This window comes from Scyliorhinus canicula, chromosome 7 (assembly GCF_902713615.1).
Source record: "Scyliorhinus canicula chromosome 7, sScyCan1.1, whole genome shotgun sequence".
Classification (NCBI taxonomy): domain Eukaryota; kingdom Metazoa; phylum Chordata; class Chondrichthyes; order Carcharhiniformes; family Scyliorhinidae; genus Scyliorhinus; species Scyliorhinus canicula.
The window spans coordinates 5,525,746-5,537,070 of NC_052152.1; positions in this window are offsets into that span (position 1 = coordinate 5,525,746).

An 11,325-nucleotide genomic window follows, 5' to 3' on the forward strand; every position below is an offset into this window, starting at 1 on the left:
CATAATTCTATCTCCCGAATGAACATCGCCTGTGTGATCTTATTCAGTGAACACTTAGCACGTTTCATCAAACTCCTTGCACTACCTTTGATAGAGTATATCCTGCTTATTGTTAGATTTTCACAGTCTCAGAAAATAGCACAGTAAGAAGTCTTACAACACCAGGTTAAAGTCCAACAGGTTTGTTTCAAACACAAGCTTTCGGAGCGCAGCTCCTTCCTCAGGTGAATGAAGCAGATGAGAGTGTATAATCTGGAGATGTTACATGGAGAATAGATTTTATCGCACTGTCTAACTCGGGCTCCTCATCGAAATCCTTTGATTTTTAAAAAACTTTCCCAGCCACAGTGTATCGAGCTTCAGTGCATTCTTGCAGTGCAACACTCTCATTGGTCGTTCAGAGCATCGGCCACAAAGCTAAAGTGAACATTGACACAGAATCCATGGTTAATGAACCTCATTTATAACCTGGCACAGATCCTAATCTGCAATAGAAACAGAGAGAGAATGCTGGAAACACTCCGGAGGAGAGGAGAGAGAAAGAGGTCACAGGCTGGATTCAATGGAAACGACTGGTGTCTCAGCCTCCATCTGGAGGACTGGTGGCTCCTTTGGGACAGGGGCAGCAGCTGGCCTCCTGCCAGCCAATCAAAGGGTGACAGCTTCCTTAAAAGGCAATGCCACTAGGTGAATAACGACAGGGAGCCTTTTGGGCAGGGGGAACTGGGTTCGCTTCCTACTGCCCCCCCCCCCCCCCCCCCCATCCTGGTGGTGAGTCCCTCGAACAGGCCCTGAGCGCATTTGAACAGGGGACGACTCACTATGGGTACCTGCAGCCATATCGCACAGGTTCGTTTGTCCTGGTTCCTATGTAACCAGCCGCAGCGAGATGAGACCCTCCAGTAGGCATTGCTTGTCAACTTAAGGGCCTCAATTGGTGGCCAGACAGAAATTCTTAATGCCGTGGGAGACAGGAGGCCTACTTGCCACTATCCTGTCTTATTAAATGTGCGCACACACACCACCCCTATCATGTCAACCCCAGCACAGGGACGGGCATTAAATTCTCTCCATTGTTTCAGGTTGATGACCTGTCAGGTTTAACAGTATTTAAGCAGATAAAATGGATGCAACAAAGAGAAGTTTTGTGCTGTATGTGCGGAAGGTTTGGAACAGTGAACTGGTAAAGGGGCTGATGGTGCCAGGCAAAGGGTGCGGGAGTGGAGGAGGTAAAGGAAATGAGAGCTCGGCTGATTAAAATGGCGACAGAAGAATAGCAGAGGGGGCGGGGGGAGTGAAGATCAGCGAATCTGGGCAAGTTGAAAAGGCTCTTCTGTCCCAGGGTTCTGCTGGAGTTATGAGGGTGAACCCAACAGTTGGGACTACCCCAAGTCGGCTATGGGCAAAGAATACCCTAACCCAAGCTCAATCTGTATTTAATTCGGCCAGGGTGAGAGGATCGAACACAGCTCAACTTGAAGGGGCCTAGTGTTAAGACCCTTGCCAATATTCAATGTGAGGGTAACTTGCAACACCAGTTCTTAGTGGTGTATAATGTGAGGAAAGATTCAGTCTTGTAATCAGCCTTAAAAGAGTATTTCTGAGCTTAAAAGAAACACAACACAAAAGAGTACAAGAGACAGTGCACACACTAACAATAATGAGCACACACTATCTCGTGAAGTTAACCCTGACCGTGTCTATCTGCATTCATAAACTCTGAGAAAAATGTCCCTTGTCCCAAAACAACATCCCACGCAGTACAACTGAGAATTAAAACCAGCCAAATAGTTACCATCAATGAGTTATCCTTAGGTTTCGGAGAGTTGTTCTGTTCTTCAAAGTGCCCGGAGGTATCTGAAAACCAGCAGGGTTTAGACTGGGAAGAGTCCATCTGGGGAACTGTTTCTCTCTCTTTCTTCTCGTACTGTCTCCAATTAACCCTGCTATGGATATATGGTTTTTCCCTTTAATATTATTGTATCTCAACACCTTGGACCAGTCTTTGAGCATTTGATGTAAATTATATATCTCTCCACTTTGAACTCACCTCTTCTACTCTTCCAACACCTATTTCTAAAGTTCATTGTTCACCTCCTCTCTGTCACTCACATAAGCACCTGTTTTACTGCTGCTAAGCTAATTTTCAAATCAGAATCCACTTCACACGAATGCACTCATCAATCTCATTCTTCACTTTATTTTTATCACTGTCTAATTTTACTTGGTTCTTAAATCCTCCTTTCTTACCAAGAGTTTGACTCTAGCTTTGTACCTGATCCCAATCAGTCACCGTGCAAGTGGGAGGGACCTTTGTGCTGTCGATCAGGCTGGGTTGGGCCCATTAACTCCGGGAGCAATGATGTGGAGATGCCGGCGTTGGACTGGGGTGAGCACAGTAAGAAGTCTTACAACACCAGGTTAAAGTCCAACAGGTTTGTTTCAAATCACTAGCTTTCGAAGCACCGCTCCTTCCTCAGGTGAATGAAGAGGTAGGTTCCAGAAACATATATACAGACAAAGTCAAAGTTGCCAGACAATGCTTAGAATGCGAGCATTAGCAGGTAATTAAGTCTTTACTGATCCAGAGAGAGGGGAAACACCAGGTTAAAGAGGTGTGAATTGTCTCAAACCAGGACAGTTGGTAGGCTTTCGCAAGCCCAGGCCAGATGGTGGGGGGTGAATGTAATTGGACATGAATCCCAGGTCCCGGTTGAGGCCGTACTCATGTGCGGAATTTGGTGATAAGTTTCTGCTCGGTGATTCTGCGTTGTCGCGTGTCCTGAAGGCCGCCTTGGAGAACGCTTACCCGGAGATCAGAGGCTGAATGCCCTTGACTGCTGACGTGTTCCCCGAATGGAAGGGAACATTCCTGCCTGGCGATTGTCACGCAATGTCCATTCATGTGTTGTTGCAGCGTCTGCATGGTCTCGCCAACACGGTACATTGGCGAGACCATGCAGACGCTGCGATAACGGATGAACGGATATCGCGCGACAATCGTCAGGCAGGAATGCTCCCTTCCAGTCCAAGGGGTTTGTTTAGCACAGGGCTAAATAACTGACTTTTAAAGCAGGCCAGCAGCGCGGGTTCAATTCCAGTACCAACCTCCCCGAACAGGCACCGGAATGTGGCAACTAGGGGCTTTTCATAGTAACTTCATTTGAACCCTACTTGTGACAATAAGCGATTTTCATTTAATTTCATTCAGCCAGGGAACACTTCAGCAGTCAAGGGCATTCAGCCTCCGATCTCCGGCTAAGCGTTCTCCAAGGCAGCCTTCAGGACGCGCGACAATGCAGAATCGCCGAACAGAAACTAATAGCCAAGTTCCTCACACATGAGTACGGCCTCAACCGGGACCTGGGATCCAACCATCTGGCCTGGACTTGCAAAATCCTACCAACTGTCCTGGCTTGAGACAATTCACACCTCTTTAACCTAAAGTTACCTCTCTCCGTCGGGATCTGTAAAGACTTAATTACCTGCAAATGCTTGCATTCAAAGCATTGTCTGGCATCTTTGATTTTGTCTCTATTTATGTTTCTGGAACATACCTCTTCATTCACCTGAGGGAGGAGCTGTGCTCCGAAAGCTAGTGATTTGAAACAAACCTGTTGGACTTTAACCTGGTGTTGTAAGACTTCTTACTGTCCGGGAGCAATGGCAAACTCTAGGATTGAGCTCACCTCCGTGAAGTTGTGTGATATTACAACATACCAGTACAATGGGAAAACACGGTTCAGATGGCTGGAGGTAAATTGGGAGGAAAATCTAAGCTTGTGTTCATCTATAGTGCCTTTCACAACTTCGAGATGCACCAAAATACTTTAAAACCAGCTCAATAATGTTTTAGTGCAGTCACTGTTGTAATTTAAGAAATGAATCATCTAGTTTTTGCACAGCAAGATCCCACAAGGAACACGGTGATAATGGCAAAATAATATTCCTGCTGATGTTGGGTGAGGGATCAATTTTGGTCCAGGTCACTTGGGAGAATATCCCTGGTCTTCAACATGCTGCCCTGAGATCTTTTACATCCACCTAATTGGCCAGATACGACCTCAGTTTAAGATCTCATTCAGAAATCACTACTTCTGACAGTGCAGCACTGCCTCGTCACTCCACTTGCCTGGATGAGTGCAGCTCCAACAACATTCCAGTAGTTTGACACCATCCAGGAAAAAGCAGCCGGTTTTGGGCAGCACAGTGCCAGGGACCTGGGTTCAGTTCTCGGGTGACTGTGAGGAGTTTGCACGTTGTCCCCGCATCTGCGTGGGTTCCTCCAGGTGCTCTGGTTTCCTCCCACATCCAAAGATGTGCAGGTTAGGTGGATTGGCCATGATAAACTACCCCCAGCTGGGGTTATGGGGATAGAGAGGGGATTGGGCATTGGTGGGGTGCTCTTTCAGAGGAGTGGTGCAAGCTCAATGGGCTGAATGTCCTGCTTCTGCACTGTAGGGATTCTATGATTCATTGGCACCCCAACCATAAATTTAAGCATTCACTCCTTGCACCATTGATGTTCAATGACAGTGTGTGACATCAAAATGATGCACGGCAGTAACTTGACGAGCCTCATTCAATAGCACCTTCCAAACACTCGGCCTGCACCACCTAGAAGGAGAAGGACAGCAGGTACATGGGAACACACCACCTGCAGGTTTCCCTCCAGCTTTCATCATCTTGACGTGGGAATATATCGGCCGATCCTTCACTGTCGTTGGGTCATGATCCCGAATCTCCATCTCTAACAGCTCTGTGGGTGCACCTACACCACATGGACTGCAGTGGTTCAAGAAGGCAGCTCACCATCACCTTCTCAAGGACAATTAGGGATGGGCAACAAATGCTGGTCTGTCCAGTGACACCCGCATCCCGTGAAAGAATTTATAAAATGTCAGATTCTGTGCTCCATTCACTGGAATAAAATTAAACACACAATCGTCTGACTGATGTGACAGTGCTGCCCCCAATCACAGTTGACAATTAACAGGAGGCGGAGTCGACATATAAATCTGTACAGGAAGCAGAATTGAGTTAATATATCAAATGGTTTATTGTGAATGCAAGATAATGTTATTTGTGATCCTAATTAATTTGCTGCTATTCCCTGTCTTGTGTCGAAAGAACAATTTGAAAACGTTTATCATTTGTTTGGAGGTCCCACCCACTGGGAATAAAGAATAACCGATTCACTTACTCTGTCTCGTATTAATTGCTGCCATTTTACAAATTATGTGTTGCCACAGCATCCGAAAGAGTTCCATTACAGGTCAGATCAATAAGATCATCCAAAAAGGAAATCAAGCCCTGGCGATCATTTGTACAGCAGCAAAGATGAAAAGCAGATACTTGTTAACTGAAAGTGAATCCTGCTTTGACCCCATTTAGAAGACAATAATAACAATAATGTTTATTGTCACAAGTAGGCTTACATTAACACTGCAATGAAGTTTCTGTGAAAATCCCCGAGTCGCCACATTCCGGCGCCTGTTCGGGTACACTGAGGGAGAATTCACCTAACAAGCACATCTTTCGGGACTTGTGGAAGGAAACCGGAGCACCCAGAGGAAACCCACACAGACACAGAGAGAACGTGCAGACTCCGCACAGCCAGTGACCCAAGCAGGGAATCGAACCTGGGTCCCTGGCGCTGTGAAACAACGGTGCTAACCACTGTGCCATCGTGCCGCTCTGCAGCCCTGGTCTCCATGTTATCTTGTGGCACTGGACCAGGTGCAAAACAATTGACAAGAATCATGTCTAGAATATATTGATTAGAATATCATGATTATAACTATCAAGAAAGAGTGAACAGACTCGGGGCCCTTTTATCTGGCAAAGAGACTGAGGTGTGACCCAATGGTGTTCTTAAGATTATGAAGACATTTGCTGGGTAGACGTCTAGGAGATAGATAGAGAAATACAGCACAGAACAGGCCCTTCGGCCCATGATGTTGTGCCGAACGTTTGTCCTAGGTTAATCATAGAATTTTGGACACTAAGGGCAATTTATCATGGCCAATCCACCCAACCTCCACATCTTTGGACTGTGGGAGGAAACCGGAGCACCCGGAGGAAACCCATGCACTCACGGGGAGGATGTGCAGGCTCCACACAGACAGTGACCCAAGTCGAAATCGAACTTGGGACCCTGGAGCTGTGAAGCAATTGGAGCTATCCACAATGCTACCGTGCTGCCCTTAAGAAGAAATTAATCTACACTTCATTATTCTACCCTAATCCATGTACCTATCCAATAGCCGCTTGAAGGTCCCTAACGTTTCCGACTCAACTACTTCCACAGGCAGTGCATTCCATGCCCCCACTACTCTCTGGGTAAAGAACCTACCTCTGACATCCCCCCTATAACTTCCACCATTTACCTTAAATTTATGTACCCTTGTAATGGTTTGTTCCACCCGGAGAAAAAGTCTCTGACTGTCTACTCGATCTATTCCCCTGATCATCTTATAAACCTCTATCAAGTCGCCCCTCATCCTTCTCTGTTCTAATGAGAAAAGGCGTAGCACCCTCAACCTTTCCTCGTAAGACCTACTCTCCATTCCAGGCAACATTCTGGTAAATCTCCTTTGCACCTTTTCCAAAGCTTCCACATCCTTCCTAAAATGAGGTGACCAGAACTGCACACAGAACTCCAAATGTGGCCTGACCAAGGTTTTGTACAGCTGCATCATCACCTCACGGCTCTTAAATTCAATCCCTCTGCTAATGAACGCTAGCACACCATAGGCCTTCTTCACAGCTCTATCCACTTGAGTGGCAACTTTCAAAGATCTATGAACATAGACCCCAAGATTTCTCTGCTCCTCTACATTGCCAAGAACCCTACCGTTAACCCTGTATTCCGCATTCATATTTGTCCTTCCAAAATGGACAACCTAACACTTGTCAGGGTTAAACTCCATCTGCCACTTCTCAGCCCAGCTCTGCATCCTATCTATGTCTCTTTGAAGCCGACAACAGCCCTCCTCACTATCCACAACTCCACCAATCTTCGTATCATCTGCAAATTTACTGACCCACCCTTCAACTCCCTCATCCAAGTCGTTAATGAAAATCACAAACAGCAGAGGACCCAGAACTGATCCCTGCGGTACGCCACTGGTAACTGGGCTCCAGGCTGTATATTTGCCATCCACCACCACTCTCTGTCTTCTATCGGTTAGCCAGTTTGTTATCCAACTGGCCAAATTTCCCACTATCCCATGCCTCCTTACTTTCTGTATAAGATTACCATGGGGGACCTTATCAATTGCCTTACTAAAATCCATGTACACTACATCCACTGCTTTACCTTCATCCACATGCTTGGTCACCTCCTCAAAGAAGTCAATAAGACTTGTAAGGCAAGACCTACCCCTCACAAATCCGTGCTGACTATCCCTAATCAAGCAGTGTCTTTCCAGATGCTCATAAATCCTATCCCTCAGTACCCTTTCCAGTACTTTGCCTACCACTGAAGTAAGACTAACTGGCCTGTAATTCCCAGGGTTATCCCTATTCCCTTTTTTGAACAGGGGCACGACATTCACCACTCTCCAATCCTCTGATACCACCCCTGTTGACAGCGAGGACGAAAAGATCATTGCCAATGGCTCTGCAATTTCATTTCTTGCTTCCCATAGAATCCTTGGATATATCCCGTCAGGCCCGGGGGACTTGTCTATCCTCAAGTTTTTCAAAATGCCCAACACATCTTCCTTCCTAACAAGTATCTCCTCGAGCTTACCAGTCTGTTTCACACTGTCCTCTCCAACAATATGGCCCCTCTCGTTTGTAAATACTGAAGAAAAATAGAAGACCTCTCCTATCTCTTCAGACTCAATACACAATCTCCCGCTACTGTCCTTGATCGGACCTACCCTCACTCTATTCATTCTCATATTTCTCACATATGTGTAAAAGGCCTTGGGGTTTTCCTTGATCCTACCCGCCAAAGATTTTTCATGCCCTCTCTTAGCTCTCCTAATCCCTTTCTTCAGTTCCCTCCTGGCTGTCTTGTATCCCTCCAGCGCCCTGTCTGAACCTTGTTTCCTCAGCCTTACATAAGTCTCCTTCTTCCTCTTAACAAGACATTCAACCTCACTTGTCAACCATGGTTCCCTCACTCGACTATCTCTTCCCTGCCTGACAGGGGCATACATATCAAAAACACGCAGTACCTGTTCCTTGAATAAGTTCCACATTTCACTTGTGTCCTTCCCTGACAGCCTATGTTTCCAACTTATGCACTTCAATTCTTGTCTAACAGCATTGTATTTACCCTTCCCCAATTGTAAACCTTGCCCTGTTGCACGCACCTATCCCTCTCCATTACTAAAGTGAAAGTCACAGAATTGTGGTCACTACCTCCAAAATGCTCCCCCACTAACAAATCTATCACCTGCCCTGGTTCATTACCAAGTACCAAATCCAATATGGCCTCCCCTCTGGTCGGACAATCTGCATACTGTGTTAGAAAAGCTTCCTGGACACACTGCACAAACACTACCCCATCCAAACTATTTGATCTAAAGAGTTTCCACTCAATGTTTGGGAAGTTGAAGTCACCCATGACTACTACCCTGTGACTTCTGCACCTTTCCAAAATCTGTTTCCCAACCTGTTCCTCCACATCTCTGCTGCTATTGGGGGGGCCTATAGAAAACTCCCAACAAGGTGACTGCTCCTTTCCTATTTCTGACTTCAATCTACATTACCTCAGTAGGCAGATACCCCTCGAACTGCCTTTCTGCAGCTGTTATACTATCTCTGATTAACAATGCCCCCCGACCCCCACCTCTTTTACCATCCTCCCTAATCTTGTTGAAACATCTATAACCAGGGACCTCCAACAACCATTTCTGCCACTCTTCTATCCAAGTTTCCGTGATGGCCACTACATCGTAGTCCCAAGTACCGATCGATGCCTTAAGTTCACCCACCTTATTCCTGATGTTTCTTGCATTGAAGTATACACACTTCAACCCATCTCCTTGCCTGCAAGTACTCTCCTTAGTCAGTGTCACCTTCCCCACTGTATCACTACGTGCTTTGGCATCCTGAATATCGGCTTCCTTAGTTGCTGGACTACAAATCCGGTTCCCATTCCCCTGCCAAATTAGTTTAAACCCTCCTGAAGACTACTAGAAAACCACCCCCCAGGATATTGGTGCCCCTCTGGTTCAGATGAAACCCGTCCTGCTTGTACAGGTCCCACCTTCCCCAGAATGCGCTCCAATTATCCAAATACCTGAAGCCCTCCCTCCTACACCATTCCTGCAGCCATGTGTTCAACTGCACTCTCTCCCTATTCCTAGCCTCGCTATCACGTGGCACCGGCAACAAACCAGAGATGACAACTCTGTCTGTCCTGGCCTTTAACTTCCAGCCTAACTCCCTAAACTTGTTTATTACCTCCACACCCCTTTTCCTACCTATGTCGTTGGTACCAATGTGCATCACGACTTCTGGCTGCTCACCCTCCCCCTTCAGGATCCTGAAGACACGATCCGAGACATCCCTGGCCCTGGCACCCGGTAGGCAATATACCTTCCGGGAGCCTCGCTCGCAACCACAGAATCTCCTATCTATTGCCCTAACCATTGTGTCTCCTATTAGTATTGCTTTTCTATTCTCCCCCCTTCCCTTCTGAGCCCCAGAGCCAGACTCAGTGCCAGAGACCTGGCCGCTAGGGCCTTCCCCCGGTAGGTCATCCCCCCAACAGCATCCAAAACGGTATACTTGTTTTGAAGGGGAATGGCCACGAGGGATCCCTGCACTGTCTGCCTGTTAGTTTTCCTTTCCCTGACTGTAACCCAGCTACTCTTGTTCAGTACCTTGTGTGTGGCTACCTCCCTGTAACTCTTCTCGATAACCCCCTCTGCCTTCCGGATGATCCAAAGTTCATCCAGCTCCAGCTCCAGTTCCCTAACACGGTCTCTGAGGAGCTGGAGTTGGGTGCACTTCCCGCAGGTATAGTCAGCGGGGACACCAGTGGTATCCCTCACCACCCGCATCCTACAGGAAGAGCATGCAACTGCCCTAGCCTCCATCCCCTCTTACTTTACAGAATTAGCTGCCCCGTAGACCAACTGGACCTCCGCCCTCTGACACTGCTTCCAGAGATATTTCCACCGAAAGGGATCATGTTTGATTGCATAAAGTAGATGTATTTAAGAAGAAGCTGGATAATTACACGGGAATGATAAACACAAGGGAGATGGTGGCATTGTTAGGATACCGGACCAACCCCGAACATTGGTTAGACCAGACGACAATCCCAAACGATTTTTTTAAGTTTGTAAAAAACTGAGAGGAAAGGATACTTCACCACTGGGAGTGATGACACTGACCAATAGGTATCTATTATTTAAAACCTCACTTTAAATGCCGAATTAACTGCGTTAGCATCAAATAAATCATTTTACAATTATTAGTTAAACAGTTTGTGAATAAAAGGAATACATTTTACAACTTATCTACACTGGTCACTAATTCCAATTAAGCAACCCAATGCAATTGAAATGCCACTTATAAATAAAGTTAACAAAACAGGGTACTTGCTTAGCTGTGTTGAGACTTTTGGAGAGCGATCCTTTCAAGAGGAGATCCAAAATACTTCTTCTCAACCTAACAGCTTTTGGAAAAACTGCTGTTCAACTTAAAATCCTATAACAGACTGCAAAACTACAGACAGACCTGGCATCTCCCATCAACTACATAATCAGTATCCCACTAAGTTCCATGACCTGCTTGGCCAGGACTAAATACAATCCCTCATAAATCATCTACACTCCAGGGAATCTCCAGCAATGAAAACATGACTCCATTAGCCCTTTATCTAGAACCGGGTAAGTAGTTGGAATCAATCATGGCCTCACCTTTTATGACTGTAATTACAGCTTTAGAAGACATGCTGCCTTTATATATTTCAAACCAGGGTTTTAACAACATTTTTGCCACAAATATGAAATATAACATGTATCAATTTCTACATTCATCACAGCATTGTGGTAATGGACTAGTATCCAGGAGTCCCAGCTAATGCTCGGGAAACGGGTTCAAACCCTAGCCATGACAGCCGGTGAAATTTAAATTCAATGAATAAGCTTTGAATTAAGAGCAAGTATCGGTAATGATGACCATGGAACTGTCATTCATTATTATGAATGCCTTCAGCAAAGGCATCGTTACCTGGCATACACGTGACTCCAGGTCCACAGCAATGTGGTTGACTCTTAACTGCCTCTGAACAGGCCTATAAATCCACTCAGTTCACAGGGGATTAGGGATGAGCCAGGACTTGCCAGTGACATC